The sequence below is a fragment of the Gopherus flavomarginatus genome, chromosome 24 (genome assembly GCF_025201925.1).
Source record: "Gopherus flavomarginatus isolate rGopFla2 chromosome 24, rGopFla2.mat.asm, whole genome shotgun sequence".
Lineage (NCBI taxonomy): Eukaryota > Metazoa > Chordata > Testudines > Testudinidae > Gopherus > Gopherus flavomarginatus.
Window position 1 is genome coordinate 10,437,745 of NC_066640.1, and position 18,216 is coordinate 10,455,960.

The window sequence follows — 18,216 nt, forward strand, 5'->3', positions numbered from 1 at the left end:
AGCGGCCGGAGTCGGGGGCTGCCCGCGCGCTCGCTCCCGGCCGGCCTCGGCCCCCGCCGCGGCGGCAGCGGCAGCAGCAGCAGCAGCTTTGCCGGGGGAGCGCGATCAATGAACTACCGCCAGCTCCACGTGGGGCCTGGCTCGTGCGGGCAATCGCCGACCCGGCTGGCCAATAGGAACGCGGCGGGAGCGGCCCGCCCCCACGTGGGGCACGGCTCGGCTGCCGCCGATTGGGCGGCCGGGACCTGCCGCCAGTAGGATGTGTCAATCTGTGGAACGCGATGTAGCGGAGAGGAAGGTTAACCCTTAAAGGGGCAGGAGCGCCCAGTTAGGGAGAGAAAGAGAGGTAGGGGTGTGTGTGTGTGTGTGTGTGTGTGTGTGTGTGTGTGTGTGTGTGTGTGTGTGTGTGCAAAGAGAGCGAGGGTGCGTGTGAAAAGATGAGAGAATGAGTGTGCAAGAGAAATTGAAAGAGTAAAGTGCAAGAGCGCACAGGCGAGGTTCCACGTGCAAGAGCATGCAGGCTAGACTGTGTGCACAAGAGCACGCGGGCACTATTGCAGGTGCAACAGTTATTGGTTGGCTGAACAGCAGCATGCTGTAGAAGGGAGTTATGTGCGGAAGGAATCTGGCCTGTGTTGTGTGGAAGCTAACATGTCAAGTGACTGATTTGGGTTGTGTAAGTGCATTGTGCATATGCTAATCATTGACACTTGGGCTGTATGAATGAACAAGACTAGGCTCCTATTACCCCCCACCCCCATCCCTATTTTTCACATGTGCTGTCTGGTCACCCTAAACAAAACAGACAAAGATGAGAGAATGACCATGAGAATCTGCATAGAGGGAATTTTCAGAGCTGTATAGGGGATGGCTGCATTTTGGGTGCACGATATGATGTGCGGTGTGTGTATGTCAAAACACAAATGAGTTATGTGCCCATGGGTTTTATCTCTGAGTGAGCGATGAGCAAGCAGGAGGTGTGTTGAGTAGAAAGGTTAAAGCAAGTGTGTTGTGGGTCAGGCTGCTTAGTTGTGTGTAAGGTTATACAATATAACCAACCCCAAGCTCTCACTCAGGGCCTCCAAAAATCACGAGACTGGCTTAAAATTCGAGAGAGAGAAATCATTTATATTCTTTTCCTTTTGCCTTCTGGTTTCTGAGCCCATAGGTCATGCTTTCAGGCTTTTTCCATAACCACAAGAACTAGAAACCAGTGGTGTGGGAACAATTTCTCTAGTGGGTCTGGGTGCTGAAGGTTGAAACCATCTATTTGGGTTGTTATTACTACTTCAAGCCAGAGGGTCCAGCAACACTCCCGGAAACCCTCGTTCCAGCACCTATCCTAGCCAGCTGAAATTTACTCCATGGGACTCCAGGTTTTAGACCATGGCTGAAGACTCTGCAGTAAGATTGTGAGAGCTGGTAACACTTCCTGGTGTGTTGTGAGCACGTACAGAGTAGGAGGGAGGAATTGATATTAACAGATTTTAGGGAGAGAATTAAAATAAGACAGGGGTCCCACAGCTCCTTGAAAAGGTGATTGCACTTTTAGGTACACGTCTTGCAACATTGGTCCACCTGCTGGCCTAAAGGGGTCCACGCAAAAGGATCCAGTTGTGGGATCAGGGCCTTAGACATTGATTCTCCATTACATTATTTTCTTTCCTTCAACTTTTAAATGACTATGAAAAACATAAGAATGGCCACACTGGGTCAGACCAATGGTCTGTCTAGCCCAGTATCCTGTCCTCTGATAGCGGCTGGTGCCAGATGCTTCAGAGGGAATGAACAGAACAGTGATCCACCCCCTGTCATCCAGTCCAGAGGTTTTCAAATGGCGGGTCGCACCCCAGTACTGGGTCGCGGAATGTCAGGCACTGGGTTGCAGCGGCTCTGCTCAGCACCGCCGACCGGGCCATTAAAAGTCCCATCAGTAGCGCTGCCCAGCTAAGGCAAGCTAGTCCCTACCTATTCTGACACTGTGCTGGAAGTGGCCAGCAGCAGGTCTGGCTCCTAAGCAGGGGGGCCACGGGGCTCCACGCACTGCCTCCATCCCGAGCACCGGCTCCGCACTCTCATTGGCCAGGAACTGGCCAATAGGAGCTGGGGTGGGGGGCGGTGCCTGCAGGTGAGAGTCGCATGGAACTGCTTGCACGCCTCCATCTAGGAGCTGGACCTGCTGCTGGCTGCTTCCGGGGCGCAGCCCGGTCTGTGGTGCCAGGACAGACAGGAAGCCTGCCTTAGCCACTCCGCTGCACTATTGACCAGGAGCTGCCTGAGGTAAGTCCACACCCCGATCCCGCACCTCAATCCCCTGCTCCAGCCCTGAGCCCCTCCAACCGAGAACCCCTTCCTGCACCCCAAAACCCTCATCCCCAGCTCCACTGAGTCATGGCCATCAACAATTTTTTTCAACTGGGTACCCAGAAAAAAACTTTGAGAACTACTGGTCTAGTCCCAACTCCTGGCAGTCGGAAGTTTAGGGACACCCAGAGCATGTGCTTGTACCCCTGACCATCTCGGCTAATAACTATCGATGGACCTACCCTCCATGAACTTATCCAGTCCTTTTTTGAATCCAGTTCTACGTTTGGCCATCACAACATCCCCTGGCAAGGAGTTCCACAGGTTAACTGTGCGCTGTGTGAAGAAATACTTCCTTTTGTTTGTTTTAAACCTGCTGCCTATTAATGTCTTTGGGTGATCCCTGGTTCTTGTGCTATGTGAAGGGGTAAGTAACACTTACTTTCACTTTCTCCAGGCCACTCATGATTTTATAGACCTCGATCATATGATGCCCCCTTCATCATCTCTTTTCCAGGCTGAACAGTCACAGTCTAATCTCTCCTCATATGGAAACTGACGAACAACATTTTATACCTCAAAGAATCCCTCCCGGCCTCACCCAACGGGCACCTCTGTGCTTGAAGGTGGCAACCAACCGGCACACAGCAACCAACATAATGGCAGGGGCCGGGGTGGAGAGTGTGAAATTTTGGTCAAGAGCATAGAGTAAGCCTAGCTTCTTATGAACAGGCCCTGCAGAGTGCATAGACTCGAAATGCACACACGTGCACGGGGGAAACATCAGGTCATTAAATTTGACTTCCATAGAAGGTTGAACTGGCACAGCCGAGCTTTGAGCCACGGACATATTTCATGCCCGAAGCTTAAGACTAACGGAGCTGGCCTCGCCAGTCCTCCATGTAAGGAGCGATGCTGTCTGGTGTTTTCATCTTGATTACAATCCTTTTGTTTTCCAAAGGCAGCCCTGGTCTGTGACATGCTAGATCCGAGCAATGCAAGGATCTCCGAGATCTTTGCTAGCAAACCTCCAGATCACTTCAGGGAATGACGTAAGCTCATTTTATAGCTAGAGATGCAAGTGCAGGGAGGTGAAATCAAGGCAGGAGTAGAACCCAGGCATCCTGACTCCAGTCCCCTGCTCTAACCCCTTCCCGCTCCCCGCATGCCCCGTGGCAAAGGGAAGAACAGGATTGTCAGCGTACAGGCAGGTGTGTTTTAAAAGCTTTTCCTGTTTAAATTTAGGGAAGGGGTGGGAGGGTGGAGGAAAGTGACACCTCTCAGCTGACAATTCCCCACCCACCCAACCCTTATGAATCTTCAATTCCTCCTGGACACAACATCATGCATTAGAAGGGATCACTTAATAGGCAGGGGAGGTGGAAGGAGAGCCTGAATTAGTGGATCTGCTTCCAGCTAGGCCATCTCACCTGCCCCCCCCCCCCATTTCCCATGCCCTCCCACACCCCTGGGCCCGATGAGGAAAGGCCAGGCTCCCAATTAATATTCCACTGGGCCGGGGCCAGATCTGAGCAGTCATCAAGCCGGGAGCTAACAGAAGCGCAATCTGGTGCGACCAGCAGGGAAGGGGTTTTGAAGTAGCTGGGACCAGTGGGTGGGGATCCTCCAAGGAGCAGGGTTTGTGTGTTGACGCACTGCAAAAGACTGAATCTCCTCCAGCAAAGCAGCGGGTGTTGCTTTCTTTCATTCATCCTCCCTAAACCAGAGGCTCCAACTACATCCTCCTGCTCTTGGCTTTCAGCGCATGTCTGCTCCCCTTTTTCCTGGCAAACACCCCGAGGCAGAGGCTGGGAGTCTGGGCAGTTGAACCCTGCTGCTTCTCTCTAGCCCGCTCCCCTTGGGGCACCCTTCCCTCTGCCTTCCACAGTCCCCTTTCAGTAGCTGCTTTGCCAGCCGGGTTCCCCCGCAGGATCCCCGTGCCCAACACCAGTTCAGAAGGTGCAGCTCCCCCTGCACCGTGGGCATAGCCTGCCGCGCTTCCTCTTTTCCACCGCCCAAACATTCGCAGGAGCGGGAGAGGCTGAAGCAAAGAACTTTCTGTAAAAGGACCCTGGAGCTGTCAGCTTGTCTTGCTGCAGGATCTCTAGGGCAGGGATATAGGGTGATGAGGTCAGAGTGGCATGGATTTTCAACCTGGAGGCCATGATCCCTCACCCATCCTGTGGGGATGGGGGTCGTGCAGACTGGTTTCATTATACCCCTTTGCCCCACTGCAAGGGCTCACAGCATTTGCCAATGTAAAGCCTCACATCCATTCCTGTGAGGTAGGTGCCTCTCGATATGCCCGTTTTATATGAGGGGAAACTGAGGCACAGGGAAGGGCGACAGGTTTTGTGGCTTAGTTGGGAATAGAACACAGATCTTATGGCTGGTAGTCCCCGTCCCCAACCACTGTTTCGATCACTAGTGCAGCGAGTGGGAGAGGCCAATGTACACTACTGTTCTTCTTTGTACGTATCTTCCCACTATTCTTCCACTCCTGCCCTGTTTCCTGTTACAGTTTTCCTGAACTAGGCCAAACAGTTCTCTCTCCCCAGCCACACACATCCCCCGACTCCCCCACTACCTGAACGGGCTTTTCCATCCAGACATTTCCCCCGCTGTGATCGACAAGATCCACTGAATTTTTCTTCTTTTGTATGTTAGCTGGTTGGTTCAACGTTTCACAGTGGCTGCAGGTCAATCCAGGTTTACAGAGCGAGGAATAAGACATTTCAACAATGTATCTTCTGAGTGGCCATGGCCCTGTACTTCTATTACGTTAATAGCCACAATCCTCCAAGTCTCTGGGCTTAGCCCTTTTTTTTATAACTTTGCACACGGTCTCAGAGCTGCATGTGAAGTCCAAATTGCATTTCCAGGCACCGCAAGTCAAGTCACAACCGAACGAAACCTTTGCATTCTGCCTCCCCTATAGTAACGTACACAGATAATGCCTCACAAATTCTGGATGCCTACCCCAAATTCTGGATGCCTGCCCCAAAAGGTGCCTTAAAGAGATCGGATGGCAGCTCAGCTTTTCCTGAACATCAGGTCCCTTTAAGGGGTCCCAGACCAGACTTCCAAAATCACTAGCCACTGATGAAAGTCTCAGGGGCAGCGCAGACAAGACCCAGGAAGGAACAGCTAGATAGACAATTAAATAGCTTTTTTAGCTACGATCGCTAATGGAGGAACCATAGTGTGTCTGATCCATTAAAGGCTGAGAATCTAATGTAGGGCTTGACTACATTTAAAACGTTGCAACTGTGGCACTGCAGTGAAGATGCAGGCAGGTTCTCCCGTCGGCACAGATAATCCATCTCTCTGCTAGATCGACAGGAGAATTCTCCCATTGATCTAGTGCTGTCTGCACCGGGCCAGGGTGGGGCGGGGCCTTAGGTTGGTTTAACTGCATCTCTGGGGGGGCGTGGATCACTGTCCACATCACGCTCCCCGTCAGCACCCGGCCCGGGCCGGGGAAGCTAATGGTCCAACCAGCGGAACAAATTCAGTGATGAATCCTGGTCACATGCCACTTGAGGCACATTGTACAGATGCTAGGAAGAAGACAGCGTTGCTCAGGGGCATGGATTTTTCACAACCCTGAGCAACTTAGTTAGACTGACCTAAGCATAGACCAGGCCTTAGAGAAAAAAATCCTAAGGGAGTAAGAAGCCAGTTTCTGAAAGAATTAACCCCTTCAGGGCCCCTTGAAAACCTCATTTGAACTATGGTTTTAAAAACGACTAACTATGGCTCCAATCCTTCAGACACTGATACACCTGCTCAGCCTTGAGCGCTTGAGTGGTTCCAATGGCGTCTGTGGGACCACTCACATCTTTAAGTATGTGAGTCCTTTTTATAGGTTTGAAGCTGATCATTTACCATGTCTGTACCGCACCTTGCTCAGCTGCTTTCCCGGTACTACCGCGATATAAGCATCAGGTCGGAATATAGACACATTTTTTCGTACTGACCTGGCTCCACGGAGTGGTGCGAGAGTGTCTCCCTCTCACTGTGTCGCGGTCTTTATTGGCCTCATATTCCCCCCAAGGAGGGTTGCTTCAGGCCCAGAACCTTACTAGAAACACAGGCAACCAAAGCTCAATGACAGGCTTTCACAGGGACGCCATCAGATTGAATTCGGGCCTAAATGGAAGTTAAAAAAAAATTACAAACCGTAAGAGCAACAGAACATTTTTCCATTTATTTCCCCTAGCAGCGTTTGCAGCCCAAAGAGGGCAGCCTTGTGTGAGACCATGGGAACAAGAAAGTGAAATTGACTAGACACAAAGGGGAAACCGACGAATGGATTATCATGCTGAATGAAATGCAGAAGGGAAACCAAAAGCGGCAGTTTGATTTTATTTTGTTTTACAATCACTCTGCAAGGCCCGTTTACGGTGCTCTGGGTAGCTGGGCCAGGCCAGGAGAGTTCTTCTCAGGGACAACTACCTTAGGAGCCTGAGACTCAAAACAAACCAATCATATCTTCCCACAGATCAGAGGATTTCAAACAGAAGTTCAGAAAGGCGCCGCACAGCCGGGGCTCCAACCTCAGCCAGGGTAATGGCCGTAGTTCTTTATGCTAGCCAAGCATGACTCCTCACAACAGGGCTCTCCCAGTGTGCTAAGGGGATTACTTAACCCACCCAGGCTAGGCCAGCTCCAATGCCTTGGCCATCCATGCAGGTACAGCATGCAGCTCCTTCTACTCAAGGGAAAGATTCACTCTCTCCCCATGCACCATAAGTGTCTACACCTATCACGTAACAAAGGTAAGGCGTCCCCTCTTCCTCCCCCTTTAAATACACAACTTTTAGCCTGACAGTTTCCCTTTTCCTGTGATGGTTCCCTTAACCCAACAGTTGTCTATAATGTACGTTTCCGGTGCATTCAGACATACAGCTGCATTTTTGCTAATACGTGGTGCTTTCGGGAGGAGGGTGCGTATCGCTGAGCCAGCGCCTCCCATTGTGCGCCTCAGCTGCCCTTATTATATTTTAAAATGTAATAATGGCGATATTTCTATTTTTGTAGCTGGTGCTGATAATTTCTGGAGTTGGGCCATAAATCTCAAGGCACAGGGAGATGAAATTACTTGCCCAAGGTCACAGCAAATCAGCGACAGAGTGGCGGAAAAGATGCTAGCAGCCCTGACACACAGGTCCTTGTCCCAACCACTAGGCAACCCTTTTCTCCCAGAACCAAGAGGAAAACCCAGGAGTCCTGACTTCCAAGGCCCTGCCCTGGCCACTAGACAACACTTCCTTACTGATGCCTTTTGATGCGTATCCTGAGATACAAAGAAATATTCAGAAATGGACCAGGGAACCTGGGGTTGGGGATTTTGCAAAACCTGGTGAGTTACATTCTTGGGTTTACAGATCATGGACCAGGAGGGTTTGAGGCTGGGTCAGATTTTATTCAGAGAGAGAGGGAGAGAGAGAGAGAGAGAGAGAGGACATGGAATCTCGAAATCAAAAACTCTATGCCTAAATTTTACCCCCTTTTCCTACTCAATTCTTCCCCCCATCCACCAAAAAATTACAGTATCTGCAATAATAGCCTTTTGTAAACCCTACAATGCCCAAACTGTAGTGTTTGGACTGTTACTCTGTTGAGCAGAGACAGAGCTGGAGAAGTGGCTTAGTTATAGGGAAATCTCTATGTGATACATTATTGTGGCAGCCTCTAGAGGCCCTTACGCGCTAGGTGCTGTACACATACATAGCAAGACCCAGCCTGCAAACAGTTTCCCATCTACATAGACGAGAGAGACAAAGGGTGGGGAAACAGAGGCACGGTGCGGTGAAGTGACTTGCCCCATGTCACACAGTTGATCAGTGGCAGAGCCAGGGACAGACAGCCCCCCCCCCACCTCCCCCAGGTGTTCTGAATCTCAGGCCAGAGCGCTACCTCTGGAAAGTCACTCATCTTGCTATAGGGATATCCATAGGATTAAAGAAAGGGTGAAAAGAAGTGCCCATAATTTGTCTGTCTAATTCCAGCTGAGACCTCCGATCCCCCCCGACTGCATCCTTCTGGCAAAAAGTACACAGATTTCAGCTGCCGAGACAGGCTCTGGTGTTGAACCGGACAGAACGCTGACAGTGTTATCCATCATGGTGGAACAGATTTCTGCTCCCACCTGGCTGCCTGATGTCATCCTGGCTCAAGGGAGGGTGGCCCAAAGACACCCTATGACACCGCTGGAGGGCTGACGCTTGAATCAGTAAACCCAGGGGGGAAGAGAGCCCGGGCAGCAAGCAGAGGAACAGCTGGAGCTCACTGCAGGGGGATACTCTTTCCTCGGAGTCAGTGCTCCAGCGCAGAGGGATGCTGAGGTCGCTTGGATCCCAGGCATCTCTGGGCGCCTGACCTCTGATGATCATTAAAGACAGCACGGCCCTGGTGTGAACAGCAGGGAGGTCAATGAATTCCCCCTAAATCCCACTCTGGCCATTTCAGCGGAGATCCCGTGTTTCTCCTCCACGGCCTCCCTGCCGCTGTTGCGTAGCCGTGCTGTGGCTCACCCCAGAGGCAGGCGTGAGACGTGCTCAGAGCAGGTTGCTGCTCAGCGGAAGCCATTTGCAGGCCACTACAGGTTTTATTGGCCCTACCAAGCCCTGGCATCATGCTGTATGTTCTCAAGCGCCACCTACTCGCACTTTCTCTAGCAGCAGCCTGTTTACATCCATAGCTGTCAGCAGAAGTTTGGGCCGCAGACCCTGATTTTATAAATGTCAGATCTCACATGGGGCAAATATAGGCTAGGGAAATAGATGCTAGCAGGTGAGGGTGAAACCCAGGGGCAGCTTTTCGTTCACGAGGCTTTGAAGTGGGTCATTTCTTGTATCCACCTCCAGCTCCCTTCTGTAGAAACACAGCCCCAGCCACACACCGCTGACGACCAAAGAACCGTTTCCCACGATTCCAGCACCGGAGAGGCCGAATGGTCCTGTGGCCCTTCCTGTTGTCTGTCACATGCAATCCGTTTCAAACTGCTTCTCTGCACAGGACCCGTCTGGGGGAGGAGATCTGGCAGTTAGAGCCGCGGGCTCGCCTCAAGAGGGCTAGATCTAAATTGGCTTTATCACAGCCTTCCCACGTCACAACGGGCAAGTCGAAAAAGGCCACATTTGCAAAAGAACCCAGCCTGTCAAGAGATCACGTTAAAAACGGGCCCTTTGTGTCTCTGTGCCTCAACTCTCCATCTGTAAAATGGGGTTAAGCATCCTTCCTTTCTCCTGCCCTTTGGCTGCCTTCTCTAGTTAGATCTAGGGGGCAAGGACTGTCCTTCACTTTGTGTCTGGGCAGCAACTGGCATAATAGGGGCTGGAGCTCAGCTGGGCCTTCTTGGCTGTGCTGTAATAATGCTGTATAATTATAATGATAAAAACCTCCGGGGGTGGGGGGTGTTCCTCCTTATTTCCTACCTGCTTTTTCTAACAAGCCTCCTTGATTTCCCGGTATTGCTGCTGCCAGGCCTGAGCTCAGGGAGGCCTGTGCGGCTGATGGCGTCTTTCAGAGCATCTTGCTTTAATCGTGGGGACGTGGGAGCCCGTGCCACTAAGGAGAACTTTCTGTTGAGCAAGGAAGCATCTGTGTAACACCCTGTCCCCAGAGGAGAGGCAGCAATTCCAAATAGATTCACGGGGCTAGTTATTTATTTACCTTATGACCAGGCCAAAAAAAAAAAAAAGAATGACAAGAAGCGATGAGATCCTGCCGTGTCCCGACAGGCATCTCTCGAACGCACGCCCGAGCGCCTGCTCTGGAAGCCAGCAGCAGCTGCCATGGACAAGGCATGACTGGCACCAAGTGCCCACCGCTGGCGGCACTGACTGGCACAGCCAAAGTTAGTGGTGGGAGGGAACTGCCAGGGTTTGAATTTGCTCTGCCACTGACAAGCAGATCACGCTTGGAGGAAACGAGCATTAGAGGCAGAATCGGCGCCAGGCAGGACGCTGCCAGGAGGAAGCTCACAGCACACGGGCGCTGGGACAGGGCACTGCTGGGAGGAAGCTCACAGTGCATGGGGGAGGAAGCTCCCACAAATGGGTTCTAAGACAGGGTACTGCTGGGAGGAAGCTCACAGTACATGGGGGAGGAAGCTCCCACCAATGGGTTCTAAGACAGGGCACTGCTGGGAGGAAGTTCACGGCACATGGGGTCCTAACCAGCCAGGCACAAGGACACCAAGCAGACTTGATTAGGTTGGAGCTGGCAAAGCTCCTCGGAGGGCAGCCAGCCAATCCCCTCGGCCAGTGCCTGCTCAGCCACAGGAAGCGGAAGGGACTGCAGGGATGATCAACATGCTGGTCGCTCCTCCTCCTCCACTCCATCCTAGGCTGGGTTAAATCTGCTCCGGTGCTGCCCTCTCCTGCCCACCTCAGCCCTTTGCAGGCACGCCAGGGCTGGCTCGGGCACCTGCTCACATTTGGTCTTCCTGTGCAGATCCAGATTGCCTGGCATGGCCCACTGAGCCACCCTCCCCTTTCTCCCCCTCTGGCCCACCCCTAGACCCTCTCACCCGGCCTTGGGGCATGAGTGGTTAGCTTGGATGAAATCCCACTGATCCACCTTCAATAGAAACTCCCCGGCATGTTGCCCCCTGCCAAGGCACCGAGACCTGCAGCGTGGGAGCGACAAAAAACCAACCCCACACATCTCCCCTCCGCAAGGGAAAATAACAGGCCAGATCCTCAATCAGCGTCGCTTCATTGACTTTCAGGGATCTAGACTGACGCCAGCTGAGGAGCCGGGCCAGGAATCCACCTCCCAGCTGGTCACAGGAGTGAGGGATTCTGCAAGGAAACTAGCAGCCGATAAGCCAGAAGCATTAGCCCCGGATTTCAGCTCCAAAAAGGACATTAAAAGCAGAGTTGGTATTCCCAAGGAAGAACAACTCCCCGGGATCAGGCTGGCTGTAATTACCCTAGTGACACAGTCACAAAGGGACACTAGAAATCGTCCCAGATAATTATAGAGGGAGCGCGGGGCTGGAAAGGAAACCAGCTGGGAACACTCTGGGCAAGGGGCACCGTGTTATGTGTGTGACAGCAGGAGTCAGAGGCCTCAGCCAAGATCAGGGCCCCGGTGCCAGGCGCTGCACAGACACAGCACGAGAGCCAGCCCCTGCCCCAAAGAGCCTGCGGTATAAATAGACAACAAAGGGTGAGGTCGAGGGGACAGTATTATCCCCATTTTACAGGTGGGGAATGGAGGCCACAGAGCTGCAGCAGCTTGTCCGGCCTTGAACAGAGTCAGTGTCGGAGCTGGGAATCAAACCTGGATCTCCTGAGTTCTGCGGAAAGATCAAAGAAAAGCGAGGGTCTCTAACAGCGCCACGAAGGGGTCGCTGCCAGGAAGCAGGGCCTGTCACAGTGCCAGTCTCTGGGCAAGCTACAGAGCACCGCTGGCCTGTAGTCGGCTGCCCGACTAGCTGCACTGCTTGAGTAGCTGGAAGGCCCAGCAAGTCGGCTCTTAAGCCCAGCAGGTGCTCCAAGCATTTGCCTGCAGCTGTCGTAGTGCTTGTGCCTGCCTGTTCCCAGCTGGGCCTCACTCCAGAGACCCCGGTGCTGACCCTCGGCTCCGCTTCCTCAGCTCTGGGCTCTGGTTCCCGGCTCCTGCGCTGAACATTAGGCTTGGCTGCTTTGACCGTCACTCCTCTCTGCCTGGTTTATCATTTGTTGTCCCAAGAATTTACTAGTGGCCTGGGTTCAATGGCCTTTAGCTGAGGGTGGGCTTACATCTGCCATCGCCTAGGAACCACCAGCGGAAGGCGTGGCTCCTGCTCTGACCACTAGGCCGAGATGTCCACAGCCCCACTCCCATTCATATCAGCCTCCATGTCTCACTTCGATTGTAAGCTCCTTGGGGCAGTGACTGTGTCTTTGTTCTGGGCTTGCCCAGCGCCTCGCACAATGGGGTCCTGGCCCGTGACTAACTAAGAAGCAGTGCCTGTGCTCAGCAGCACTGGCCTCCCAAGCAGTGGAGCAAACGGCCCCTCCTAGAAACACAAAATGCCCCCAGTGCTGAGCCAAGATCAACCCCTCCCCTCCCCACAGCACACGGAAGAACCTATGAAAAAAATCAGACTTGGCGACTATACGCTAGAGATGGAACCTGGCTGATGCAAAGCATTGGCCCAAGCCAGGGGCTGGTCCAGCCGATACAACACACAGCGCGATGCCTCCTACTGCAACGTCCAAGCGACGGTGAGAAAGATCTTTCCTCCAACGGGCAGGACTTTTCCAGTAGTGCATAACCCTTGGGGGGAAGGCGGCAGGACAGCAGAGGGGGCGTGGTGCAAATCCTGCGTCTTGGCAGGGGGTTAGACTAGCCAACCCTTGCAGCCCCTATAGGTCAATCATTTTATCCAGCAGCTGGCCAGTGGGGCAGGGCAGTAAAGCCATGTGGGCCGAGGCGATCGAGCATCCTGAGTCTCACGTCTTGCCCTCAGCTGGAGACGGGGTTGGGGTGGGGAAGAGGGCTGCCTCTTCTACACTTCACCAACACGGGGTGGTTGATCCGCAGTGGGGGTGGGAGGCAGATTGTGTCTGGGAGTCAGAGGTGAGGTTGGAGGGTGCTGTGACAACACTGGTCCCCACACGTACCCTCCCTGGCCTCGGCTCTCGAAGGACTGAGTCACTGGTGCCCTGCTCCTCAAAGGTATTTGAAAAACCAATGGGAGTTGGGCACCTCTGAACGTCTGGAGGATTGACCGCAGTGGACTTTGGATCAGGGCTGGGTCAAGGTCAAGGTCTCAAGGCACTTGATGGTACAGGTGCAGGATACCTGCTGAGCACCATCCTCAGCACCTCCGCTACAATGGCATAAGGTGATGCAGGTTAGTACAGGAGACGGGGTGGGGGGCACCAGGGGCTGGTGAAGGAGCATGGGACTCACTCCCACAGGAACTAGCAACCATCTCCTCACCCCCTCCCCTTCAAGCTGCAAGGAGCCCTGCCCACCTGAGATCACGTCAGCGAACAAGCCCCCCTGCCCGCGCCACCCCCAAGGAACAGAGACGGACCCGGGAGTGGCCCATGCCAATCACGTGACCCAGTGCTTTGCCGAAAGGCACTGCGGTCCCAGCTCCTCCAAAGGTCTTTAGACACCTAGCTTCCCTAGGAGCCTAAATATCTTTGCGGCTCTGGGGCTCAGATGCCACGGTGATGGGCGTCGCATGCGAGCCAGGGTAGAATCATGCTGCAGAGCCAAGGGTGAGAACCCTGGGCCCTGAGCCTGCTCTCCTTGGTCAGGTTACATTCCCTTTGAAGTGAAGAAGGCAGGTTCAGGCCCTTTCTAGAGCCATGGTCCCTAGCTCCCTGTGGGCCCCGCAGGCCCAGGCTACAAGGCGTGTGGAGACGGGCTGGCAGGGCTGGAGCCTGAAGCACGGGAGAGGGTTTGGCTGGACTGACTCTGCAGGGGCTGGCAGGGCTGGGGACAGCAAGGGTCAAGCCCACTCCTCCCAGAGCGAAGTGAGGGACCCCAACCAGCAGGCACCGGTGCTCTGGGAAAAGCGGCCCGCGGGCCTCAGGGAGGGCACTGGCCACCAGGGGGCGCAGGTGCCCCTCTGGAGTGACGGGTATAGGGCCATTGACAGCAGGGCAGAGCAGCCCCTAGCCCCCTGCAGCCGGGCACAGCAGCTGTGTCCACACTCACTCCCCACCCCTTCGGAGCTGCTCTGTTGGGCTGGAAACGGCCCATGCCAGCGAGGGTCCAATATGAACACAGGCCGAGCTGCGGCCTCTCCCTCCCTGGAACAAAATACTTTTTGGGGGGAAGCTGATCCACAGCCCACTGGAGTCCCGGGGAGTCTCTGCCGGCGCTAGCGGGCTCTGGCTGGGGCTGGCAGAGCACAAGGCCAGCGGGCAGCAGGCTGGCCAGAGCCCAGGCCTGGGGCACAGGGCTGTGTTCTTTGGGGGCTCAGGACACTCTGGTCAATTCCTCCCTGTGGACCCCACCCCTGGTTTTTCATTGGTTGTCTCCAGTATTTACTCCTGGCCTGGGTGCAGTGACCCCTCCCCCTTGGTTAAGCCTTTAGTTTTAGGGGGGCTTAGGCCTGCCGTCTCCCAGCAACCACAACAGGTACTCACCTCAGTGCCTCAGTTTCCCCCCATGGGGATAACGACACTCGTCTGCCTCCCCGAGGCTGAGGCTAACTGGCCACTTCTGAGTAGGCTACAGGGAGTGCGGAGCAAAAGGGTGTGATGGATGGGGCAGGGGAGGGGCTGTTTGTGGGGGGGGGGATGGAGGGAGGAGTGGGGGAGGGGAGAGCATTGCTTGTGGGGGAAGGGACAGGGATGGTGCCACTCAGGCTAACATGCCCATGGAGCAATCCCACTCCAGCTCAAGCCTGTGGCACTGATCAAAGCCCCTGCGGGGGAGCATGTGGGCCCTGCACTTCCAGTGACCCCAGTAGTCCCTCTGCTCCTGGAGGCTGCAGACTGGGTCCACTGGAGCAAGTGGGGGGAGCCGTGCTGGCAGGGCGGCTGGGCCTGGCCTGGGGGATCGCAGGCAGGCAGGGCTGGAAGCGGGCGAGGGAGCAGGTCGGAGCATGTTCTCTCCCAGAGACGAGAGCGGGCGAGGCAGGAGGAGGGAGAGAGCCGAGGAGGAAACAGAAAAATCCCAGCTGGAAGATGGGAGACGCCACCCGTTGCACTGTCATCTCCTCCCCAGCCAGGATCCACCCCCCAGCTTGTCTGCGAATTTGCTATTAAACTTTCTCCTCTCCCCCTCCCCAGCCGGTCCTACCTTGTGCCCCCCCATCTCTCCTCCCACCCCTAGGACTCCATCCCTTAAACTCCTCTCCCCGCAGGCTCCACCCTTTGGGCTGCTGGCCAGATTGGAAGGGGATGCTTGGGAGCTGAGTAATATCCTCCACTGGCAGATCCTGGATGTGGAGGGGAAGCAGCAGTGCGGGTGTGTGCGCAAGCAGAGGGAGGGAGGGGTGGGGGGGCAATGCTGGCGGAAAGGCCAGACTTTCTCCTGCTTCTTGCCCCCAGGACTGTGGGGGGCAGCCCAGGACACTCCCTGCCAGGGCAGTGGGGCCTGAGCAGAGCCCCCAGGGAGGGTAAGACTAGGGAAACAGTGCTAGGGATTCTGTCCCTGGATAGGTGGGGGGCTGAGCATGCTCCCCCCTTGGCATCCTCCTGAATAGCCCAGTAAACTGGATTCTTGCCTACTTACCTAGCAGGGGTGCACTGCCTCCCTCCGCCACCAGGGGACGCCCCACTTCCCTTGCCCACCACTGGAAGCGCTACCTCGTGCACCCTGCCCCTTTGCAGAGTGGGCCCTGCCTCCCCTGCCCAGCTGGAATTGCACTGCCGCCTTCAGCCTGCAGGGGCGCCCTACCAAAAGATTTTGGAAGCAATGGAGCAGCTGCAAGCAGGGCCAGGCTTGAGACTCAAACAGGGGGCGCTCCATAGTGTGGGGACTCCAGATCCCCTGGAGCAGGGTGGTGGGAGGGAGTGGGAGAGGGGCAGGGAGCAGCAGGGAGGCGAGAGAGTGAAGGTGCCGGGGGGACTCTGCACTGGCCCGGAGCCCTGGTTCCTGCATGGGGTTGGAGGCAGGATCCCTGCCAGACGCTGCTGAAAGCAGCTTGTTTTGGAAAGAGGGAGAGCTGGCCAGGCGCCTTGGAGCCCAGAGTTTCCGACAGCGTTCGCTCGGGGGGAAGGGAATGGTTTCAAAGTGGAATTTCCATGCAGGGCTCCCAGCACTGAGCTCTCTCCCTTGGCCTGGCAAACCAGAGCGAAGGCAAGACAGCAGGGCCCGAGTCTGCCCTGGCTGCCAGTGGTGGAAAACACCAGGGAGCCTGATCCATCACTCCAGCTTCCCCCAGGGGAACTCCAATGAGCCCGATCCAGGTATTCCAGATTCACTCCAGTGTAACTCCATCAAGTCACTCCCGATTCCCCCCAGTGGAACTCCAACGAGCCCGATCCAGGTATTCCAGATTCACTCCAGCAGCACAAAGCAGCATCAGGCCCTAAATCTGACATGACCTGCCCCTGCACCTTCCGTTCAACAGGCTCCTAGTTCTTTGCAAGCACCAAGCCTTGCATGCCCCATATGGCCAGGATCAATCCCACTTCACACCCAGGGAAACTGAGGCACAGATCTAGAGGAAGGCATCTGCCCAAAATCATTGGCAGAGCCAAGAATTGTCCTGACCTCCCAGCACCACCCCTCTCTAACCCCTAGACACCACTCTCATTTGTCTATGGTTCCCTCCAGGCCTAAGGATCCCAAGGTGCTTTTCAAACCCACATGCAGTTAGACGGCCTGAGCTGCAAAGTTCAGACTCCAGATCCAAATTCCCTCCATGGTGGGGGCACTGGGGGGATGCAGGGTTAACCCTTTAGAGAGAGAAAGGCTTCAGATGCAGAGCTGGGATCCGGACTTTCCCCTATATCTGAGCCAGGCTTCGGGGCGGGATCCTTGCTTAGTCCCATGTGCTTCTAAGCCCAGCCTGTCTCCCCTGTGATAACAGAGGGAGCAAATCCCAGCACCAAGATCAGAAGCCGAGGGGAATCTCAGCACCGACTTCAGGTCTAGCCTGTCACCATTGACTTCAAGCCCCATTTCCCTCCCTGTCTGCTTCACTGGACCTACCCCAGAAGTCTGGCTCAGGGCTTTTAACTGCTCCTGCTGACAAGGAACTGGTGATGGGACAGAGGGCCTTGACGGGCCAGGCCGCTGGGCTGAAACCAATCTGTTCCTGTCAGTGACCGAAAGCCACTTCCAGCCACTGGCCGTTCAGGGCCCAGTCTGACACAAGTTGGGTGGGTCCCAACCACCTTCTCAAGTGCCCACCTGACAACCCCCCCCCCCCATCGGCGCAGAGGACCCAGCTCTGCCACTGTTCTGTGACCTTGGGCACATCCCTTCCCTCTCTCTGCCTGTCTTTGCTATTTAGCCGGCAGCACTGCCATGCCGGGGCCATCTCTCACTGTCTGTGCAGCTCTTGCCCAAGGGGGAGACTGGAAGTGCTGCCACACTACAAACACATCACGAGAAAGGACTGACTGGGCCTTGGATGCAGAAGGATCCATTCACCCCAACCCTGGGTTCCTCCAGCGTGCGAGGTGGTGAACAAGGTGCGTCGGGAAGGTTTGCACAGGCGGAGCTCTTGCTGCAGCATCAAATACAAAAACTGAAATAAAAGACAAACCAAATCCTCCCGCTGACTCCACGGAGACTCGGCCATCACAGATCCCGCTGCTCTGCCCTGCTTGTGTCACGGCAGGAGCAAGGGTTATTGACCCCCCGAACTGCTGAGTCTGGGAATGTGGGAGGGAGAAGCTCATAGGCCCATAAGGCGCTCAGACCTCCGGGGCACCCAGCAGTGTTGGCTGGGCTCCGGGCAACATCATCACCAACATCTGGTGCTCACCAGAGGCGGCTCCACTCCACCAGCTCAGTGCTACAGCTGGGTAAACTGAGGCACAGAGCAGGGACGTTCCCAAGGTCACACACAGGCTCCTACCTCTCCTCCCTCGACATTTGACTAGGCTGCCTTTCCAAGGTCTGAGAACTCAGAGCATGGCTGGGGGAGGCAGGTGGGAGAGAGAAGATGCAAGGACAAGACTAGGGTCTTCTTTTTTCTTCTCTCTCCCCCTCAATCCTCAGCTTCAACCTCACCCCTGGAGGCACTGGGGGGTGGGTGGGGGGAGAAGCAGAGCTCCCACTTGTCCAGGCTGGGTCTGGTGGTATCCTACTCGTGCCAGGCTGCCCCCTACCCCAGCAGTTTTGTGAGGGCTTTTTGTGCAGCTTTGCACAAAACCACCAGGAACATTTTGACTGGGCCAGGCCCAAAACCCAGCTGGCTCCTTCCCTCCCTACTGGAAAGCCAGTGGGCCAGAACCCCACAGCTGGTCCTTGGGGGGCAAAATAGAC